Below are 8,509 nucleotides of genomic sequence, written 5' to 3'. Positions count from 1 at the left end.
CACGCACACACACACACACACATACACACACACACACACACGCACACACACACACACATACACACACACACACACACACTGGCTGGCAGCAGACGAGAAGTCATTGTTTGAAGAAGATGAGGAAACTAACTATCTGTGTTTGTGTGTGTGTTCTTCCAGATGACACAGTGAGATCAGAGAGCAGCTCGACATCAGACTCAGCAGGACACGACAACGGTAACACACACACACACACACACACACACACACACACACACACACACACACACACAGCTCCACCTGCTGGCCAACAGCTCTTATTTTGATAGCTCCTTATTTGCTCACAATGATCTCCATCAGAGACTTTAAAACAGCATTCTACATCTGTTCTGTGATTATACACTAACCTGTCTGTCTGTCAGATGACGGGGTGTCTCAGTGTCGCCCCCCGCTGGTCTCTGCTGGTTCTCCAGTTGAGGTTCTCTACCAGAACAAAACCAGGAAGAACTCACTGCACAACAGGTACACACACGCGCGCACGCACACGCACGCGCACACGCACACACCTGTATGACAACAGTCAGTCTACCTGAAGACTTCTCATCTCCTCTCTCAGGTGCGACCATCCTGATGCCCTTCAGGCCCACAGGCCCCTCCCACTTCCTCCCTCTCAGCCCCCTACCAACCCCCTCCCCCCCCCCCTCCTCCGCCACGCTCTCAGGACTCCTCCTTCTCCTCGGGCCCCTCTGATCCCAGTGCGGCGGAGGGCGGAGTCAGGGTGAATGGCGCTCGCCACAGTCACAGCTCAGATGCCCTCCTGGACCACATCAACCCCCCAGAGGAGGAGGGGGGATTATGGGTAAACGGCTTGCTGGGGTCCAGAGGAAAAAACACAGCTGGAGCGTTCATGAGCTCTGAGACACTGACAGACGGACGCACGAGGATGAATAACGCAGTGAGCGAGGGGGGAGGGGCGGGGCGAGGGAGAGGAGGCGGGTACAGCGAGGTGCTGCTGGACTACGTCTGGGGGAAACAACAGCAGCTGCAGCGGCAGCAGTCCCAGACCAACAACAGGAAGCCAATCACATCACAGCACCAGCTGCTCTACAACGGCTTGTCCTTACAGCAGCCCCTGGGAGCCCCGCCCACCTGCCGCGGTCACCCAGGTGACCAGCGGCGGATCAAAGTGACCCGTACCAAATCCTGCGGCCCCTTCCTCCCAGTGCAGCAGAGCCAAACCGATACCCACAATCCTCCTCTGTCCGCCATCCAGCCTGACCCCCCCCCCCACCTGCTGCCCCCCCGTCCACCACACCTGCCCCCCACCCAGGACGCACAGCTGGAGGAGGCCACAAGGAGCCTGCACAAGGCCCTCGCCCTGGAAGGTATGGCACACACACTTCCACTTCCTGTTAGATCAGGGCCACTTCCTGTTACATCGTAGCTACTTCCTGTTACATCACAGCTACTTCCTGTTAAATCACAGCCACTTCCTATTAAATCAGGGCCACTTCCTGTTACATCGTAGCTACTTCCTGTTAAATCAGGGCCACTTCCTGTTACACCACAGCCACTTCCTGTCCTCTTGTTACCTGAGTCTGTTCTTCATGACAACTTCACTGAAACGTGTAACGTGTCAGTACTTCTTCTCTTCCCTGTGGACCCCTGAGAGCCTTTAAGGACCTCTGAGAGCCTTTAAGGACCTCTGAGGGTCTTTTAGGGGGGTGAGGGTCTCTGAGGACCCCTGTGGACTCCTGAGGACCCCTGAGGGTCTTTTAGGACCCGTGAGGGTCTCTGAGGATCCCTGTGGACCCCTGACCCAGCAGCCCTCAGGTCTCTGTTGGTGAACAATATAAAATCTGACTGGGTCACAGCAGTGGGAACTGTAGCCGTTTTTACACAGCGTCTCTGCATTATCTCCGGAGTGGTGGTTCGCCAATTCTCCGCTGATGGTGATTCACACAGAGCGAAGCATCTCCGCCTTCATGTTTGTAATTCAAACAGAAAGCCGGCGCTGCGGCTCCTAAAGAGGCGTGATGGTACACGTCATGTTGATGATGTCGGTGTTCCCCAGGTGTTCCCCTGTCAATCTAAACCCGCGGACAGTTTATAATCATATAGATGCTGTTATAATGTGTAGTGATTGAGATCCTGACCCACCAAACATCCTGGAAAGTGACAAGTTTTTCATGCTAAATTACATAATTATACATAATCACCATCAGTAAACAGGACGCTGTCTGACTCCGTCACTCGCGGGGACGGAGGCTGTTTTCTGGGGGAAAGTTCCCTGAAGTCTCGGTCAGGAGGGCTGACGGTCGCGGTGATTTATTTTCATTACAAACACTCGGTGAGTTAAAGTTTTTACCGGTGACAAACGCTGTTTTTGAGCAGAAATGTGAGGAAGAGTCGGTAGGACAGACAGGAGGACAGACAGGAGGACAGACAGGAGGACAGACAGGTGGACAGACAGGAGGACAGACAGGAGGATGGACAGGAGGACAGACGCTTCTCCACGTACAGCTGTGGTATTTGTTTTCCTCATATAAGTTGTTAAAGACAGTTACAGTTACTACGTTACTGTTGTTCGGTCATGTAACGTTGCTTTGTGGGACATTTCTCTGTATTTAGTTGAGTGAAGGACCTGTGTAGTTATCAGACTGTCAGACCGACACGCCCTCGCTCCGCGCCTCCAGATTATCCGTTCACACTGGGACGGCTCACCAATAATGCGGCCCTGATACTACCTCCAGAGGCGGATCAGCGCCGGAGCCAAATTTCCCCCCTCTCCTCATCTGAAACTTTCACACAGGGGAGGGTGCAGAGAATTGGTGCAGGATCCCTGCATGCAAACGGCAGTGTGAAAGAGGCTAGTGTGTGTGTGTGTGTGTGTGCTGCCCCCTGCTGGGAGTCAATCACACCTGATCACCTGTATTTAAAGTCTTTACTCAGACATGCTGTAAATCAAGAGCACGTCTGAGTAAAGACTGAGTTACGCTGACGTCTTGCCGTGGATCCTCAGCAGGAAGCTGAGATACCCGCGGTCGCTGACATCACAGTCCGATCGGAGAACAGGTTGTAACAACACGCTGCAGGTGAGCAGTGCTGACGGGGCAGGAGGACAGGTGGAGGTGATCTGATCTCTCTGTGGTCCACAGGTCTGAGGGACTGGTACCTGCGGAACACAATAGGCTCCACCCACCAAAACCAGGCCAGCGGAAAGGTCAACGCAGGGGTCAACACTAAGGTGAACGACGGGGTCAAAGTTCAGACCGGAGGGGGTGGAGCTCTGCAGGGCAGACGGAGGACAACCGTTGTCATCCAGACAGAGACGAGTCATCATCACGCTCCGCCGCAACACAAACAGACGCTGCCACATTCAGCCACGTTCCATGGACACCCGCTGCACGGCAGGTAGAGTCAGCTCACCAGCGCAGGTACAGCAGGTACACCTGAGCTCCAGTCATGACCCTCTCTCTCTCTGTCTCTCTCAGGTCTGTGGACAGCTCTCTCCACCACGACTCCTTCCCTCCTCACAAACAGGAAGTCCCTCTCAGAGATCTGACTCTGGACCAGCCGTCTCCTGGAACTCTTGTCTGACTCACCGACCAGTCAGGACGCAGACAGACCAATCCCAGGCTGGCTTCCTGGGATCAGCGTGTCCTGATGCTTGTTCAGGAGGACTTCCTAAAACTCTGCCCACCGTGATGTCACACAGAGAATAGTGATGTCAGCGGTAAGTGGGTTGACACATGACAGCTGACCTCCTGTTGACCAATGGGAATGCTGCTCAGCTGTGATGGACCGCTGATTTGATCAGGGATGAAACGACTTCCTCAGTGTGTGAAAATCGAAAGGATTCTGGATAAAAACCCAGCTGACGACTTGGTGTTTTACTTTTGTTTCCATGACAACAGTTAGTCTTTAATCTGCTCAGACAATCAAGACTGAACAAGCTTTTGTACGATTGATGTACGAAAGATGAAGATGAAGATGATGATGATGATGATGATGATGAAACTGTTGCACATAATCACCAGCTGATGTCACCAGCTCTGTCCCGCAGACCAGCAGTCTGTACAGATGAACTCTGATCAGATCAGGTGACCTGTTCTATCCCTCAGGTGAGTCCAGACTTAAACTGTCAGGTGAGACTCTTCAGGTATTCTTACAGTCTGGACTCAACGTCTCTGCACTAAAGATCAACAGCTGCTGCAGCAGGAAACAGAAAGAACAGACGGCCAATCACAGGACTCCTCCTCACGACCACACAAGGAAGCTTCCTCTTCCTGCATCCAGCAACACCAGTGAAGAACCAGTGAGGTCTGTTGTATCAGCAGCATTGAGAGTCAGTCATACCAAACACACCAAAGTTATCAGTAATAATCATATCGATCATGTCTAACATGCTCAGGACGACTGAACAGCACCAGCAGCTGTTGGAGCAGCATCAGGCTGCTGCAGCATGTTGGTCCTGGTGGTCAGACGGTGTAACTACAGCGTGACGTGACGCCTCCATCAGCTCGCTGTGTTGACGACGCGTCAGTTAAACAGGATTTGAAACAACTGGTTTCCCTGTTTGATCAGAAAGCTAAACAAGAAGTTAGCTACTTGCAGGTGTAACAGTTGACGTTATATTAAACCTGGACTCAGTGTTGGAGGCGGAGCCTTGTTCATTGCTATGAGTGCTGCTCAGTGTTGTTTGATGTCCTGGTCTGAAATTACCGAGATCTTCCGTGTTGTGCGGCTCACAGAGCGCGAGCACTAGAGACTTCCACCGACCGAGCCGGCTAACTTCCTGTTTAGCGCCCAGCTAACTAACACTAAAGGATTTAATCTCTTCCAGACTTTACAAATGTTATTGAACTGAATGGATCAAACTCTGAGTGATCTCTCGGGGATGTCATTTGTGTCTTCTTTCACCGTGTTGGTTCAAAGTGTTTTCGGGCCGCAGTGTGTCCCGTGATGATGTCATTACAGTTTGAACACTGAGACAACTAGCTTCAAAGCCTGGAGCGCTTCATGGAGGTTGGGTGTAACTCTGGTGCTCTGTGAGGATCCACATGTGACACTGAGCAGCTTTAATGAGAATAAATGAAGCTCCGCCTCCTCAGACGTCCACACCTCACTCACCTGTGGCATCTCTCTGTATACATCCATTGTTTATGATCAGGTTCTAAAGAGGCTCCTGGTGCTGCAGACTGTTGATCCGGCTGAATGGATGACAGTTGTTTGACAAGTGAACTTGTGTGAGTTCGATTGATCGATTTGAGGAGAACAGTGGTCCCTTGTGAGGAGAACGTGGGTGGAGAACGTTGGTGGAGTGAGAGCAATAAGAGGACGGAGGAGTCGCTGAACTTCTTCAACTTTTCAGGATCATCTGCAGCGACAATCAGACGATGATGTCACAGTGTTGATCTATTGGTTTATTGATCGACTGAATGGACTTTCATGAACTCTTTTAAAAACAAACTTGACATCGGTGTTCCAACTTCTGATCGACAGTATTGATTCTTATTGATCTGTTTGTCTTTTTATTATCAGTTCAGAGATACCAGCCTGACCTCGACTCCTCCCACAGGAAGCTGTGGTCACATGACACACCTGCAGCCTCTTCAAACATGTGAAGGAGTCACCACTGATGACATCATCAAACATGGACACACCCTGGATCTCTTAAAAGAACCAGTGGACACCTGGACCAGGTGTGCTCAGCTGCGATGATGTCACAAGACGCCGACCTCTTCAGGGGCTCAAATGTCTGTTGGTGGATTCTGACGTTCGTGGATCAAACCACCTGATTGGACACAGACTGGGATGACTGATGATGTCACTGATCATCCTGTGATTGGCTGCAGCTGCTGTCATGTGACCGTAGCTTCAGAGGAGCAGAAAGAGTCCCCAGCATGCACTGCTTTGACCTCTGGACTCAGAAACCACAGACATATATACATAGACGCCTCATTGAGCGCTGGACCGTACGTCAACGTCGCCGCCATATTGGAGGAGGCAGATCCGCCCCGTGAACTAATACGAGTCAGTGGAGTGAACTTTATAAAGCTCCTTCTACAAAGTGATATAAGTTAATGTGTCTCATTTACACATTCACACACGTACGGATATATTCAGGAAACAGAGAGGAACCAGAAACAACGTCTGTAACGTTCTCTGAGGATTATAAACGGTAACTAATGTATACAGGTCGGCACCAAACCATTTTATAATGTTTTTATGAGTGTTTACAGCTGCTAATGTATGTAACGCTGTTACTGTGATGATACATGACAGTTAAATATTTAATCTGTCCACAATAACCACATCCTGACATGCAAATGAGACATCTGTCTGCCATACTGTCAACTTGGTTAATCTAATTTAACTTTAAATATGGACAACTGACTGCATAACATATGAATCAGTATCAGAAATACTTTATTGATCCCCGATGGGAAATTCCAGCGTTACAGCTGCTCCCATCAAAAGTCAAGAATATGCAGAAAAATAGTACTACTACTAATAATAATAATAATAATGTTGAAAACTACATATGGTGCATATTTATAATAGTAGCCTGCTGATACTTCACTTCATTTTTATTTATTTTTTTTACCATGAAATGTTATTTTATACCACATGTTATAATGTTCTGTCATGGTGTATATCTCTTCACTGCTGTTGCAGTTTCTGATCTTGATTTGCAGACTTGATTTTTGTTGCCATGATTGTTATTATTAGTACTTAGATCATCAAAAATCACTGTATTTATTAAAACAACGGTGTTTTTGATTCACACAGATGCCACATTTACATGTCAGGATGTGGTTATTATGGACAGATTAAATATTTAATTGTCATGTATCATCACAGTAACAGCGTTACATACATTAGCAGCTGTAAACACTCATAAAAACATTATAAAACGGTTTGGTGCCGACCTGTATACATTAGTTAACGTTTATAATCCTCAGAGAACGTTACAGACGTTGTTTCTGGTTCCTCTCTGTTTCCTGAATATATCCGTATGTGTGTGAATGTGTAAATGAGACACATTAACTTATAGCACTTTGTAGAAGGAGCTTTATAAAGTTCACTCCACTGACTCGTATTAGTTCACGGGGCGGATCTGCCTCCTCCAATATGGCGGCGATGTCGACGTATCGCAGCAGCGGGCCAACCCGCTCAATGAGGCGTCTATGTATATATGTCTATGCCAGAAACAAACCGCCTGCAAACACATCGACTGTTTCAACTGAATACTGCAGCAGCACCGTGCAGTACTCTCGTGTACTGTGTGGTACCTCACAGGTGTATGGAAGCTGGATGAGGTCAAAGTTATTGAGTGTCGTCGTCTCGAAGTTTAGAAGAAATTCAACCTCTCTGTTTTAAATCGAAATGACAACAACAACATTAACAAACTAGTTCACCACGTTTTGTGGTTCAGATGAGCTCACAGCAGGCTGGTTCTGACCCGCCCCCTGCTGGCTGGTTCTGACCCGCCCCCTGCTGGCTGGTTCTGACCCGCCCCCCTGCTGGCTGGTTCTGACCCGCCCCGCTGCTGGCTGGTTCCGACCTGCCCCCTGCTGGCTGGTTCTGACCCGCCCCCCTGCTGGCTGGTTCTGACCCGCCCCCTGCTGGCTGGTTCTGACCCGCCCCCTGCTGGCTCGTTTACAAACAGCAGCTTCAATATGAAACTTGATTAACTAAAAATTGAACTGCAGGAGACGAATAACGAGCTCATCAGCCTTCATCTGGTCCTGTGCAGTACAAATATCAAGAGCTGTCATCAAGATGAACGCCTGAGGTCTGAGGTCAGAGGTCAGAGGTCAGAGGTCTGAGGTCAGAGGTCTGAGGTCAGAGGTCTGAGGTCTGAGGTCTGAGGTCTGAGGTCAGAGGTCAGGGGTCAGGGGTCTGAGGTCTGAGGTCTGAGGTCTGAGGTCTGAGGTCAGAGGTCAGAGGTCAGAGGTCTGAGGTCAGAGGTCAGAGGTCTGAGGTCTGAGGTCAGAGGTCAGGGGTCAGGGGTCAGAGGTCTGAGGTCTGAGGTCTGAGGTCAGAGGTCAGAGGTCTGAGGTCTGAGGTCAGAGGTCAGAGGTCAGAGGTCTGAGGTCTGAGGTCAGATGTCTGAGGTCAGAGGTCAGAGGTCTGAGGTCAGAGGTCCAAACCCTCCAGCAGCCTCCAACCAAACTCAGTGTTTTTTAAAAGCTTGTTTTTTCATGTTCATGACAGTTTTCTCTGTCTGTGTTTCGGCCTGTGTCAGATGTTCATCCAGCTGAGGAACACTAAACTATTTTGATTTGATTTGAAGATGCACTATTTCGTTTTGAGGAAGAGAAAAATGTTCACTTAATGATTTCCATGATTGAATAAACTGGATAAACAAAAACACAAAGTGTCCTCAAAAGAAATCACAGTTTGAAAGTGTCGGACTGTGTTTGTGTCGGCAGGACGCCTGTTAGGACCTTCTTCCCCTCGAGGACGCCTTCTATATATGAAAATATATCACAGTTTGTATTATTACTTTATTAATATTGTA

General features: G+C 49.1%; 1 pseudogene; it reads left to right on the top strand.

The window, feature by feature from the left end:
• LOC115585678 (FERM domain-containing protein 4B-like) overlaps positions 1–6,014 on the top strand; it is a 29,371-nt pseudogene extending 23,357 nt beyond the window's left edge.
• Positions 6,015–8,509: the final 2,495 nt, after the last annotated feature.

The sequence above is a fragment of the Sparus aurata genome, chromosome 7, assembly GCF_900880675.1.
Source record: "Sparus aurata chromosome 7, fSpaAur1.1, whole genome shotgun sequence".
Classification (NCBI taxonomy): Eukaryota; Metazoa; Chordata; class Actinopteri; order Spariformes; family Sparidae; genus Sparus; species Sparus aurata.
This window is presented reverse-complemented; position numbering and strand designations above follow the sequence as displayed.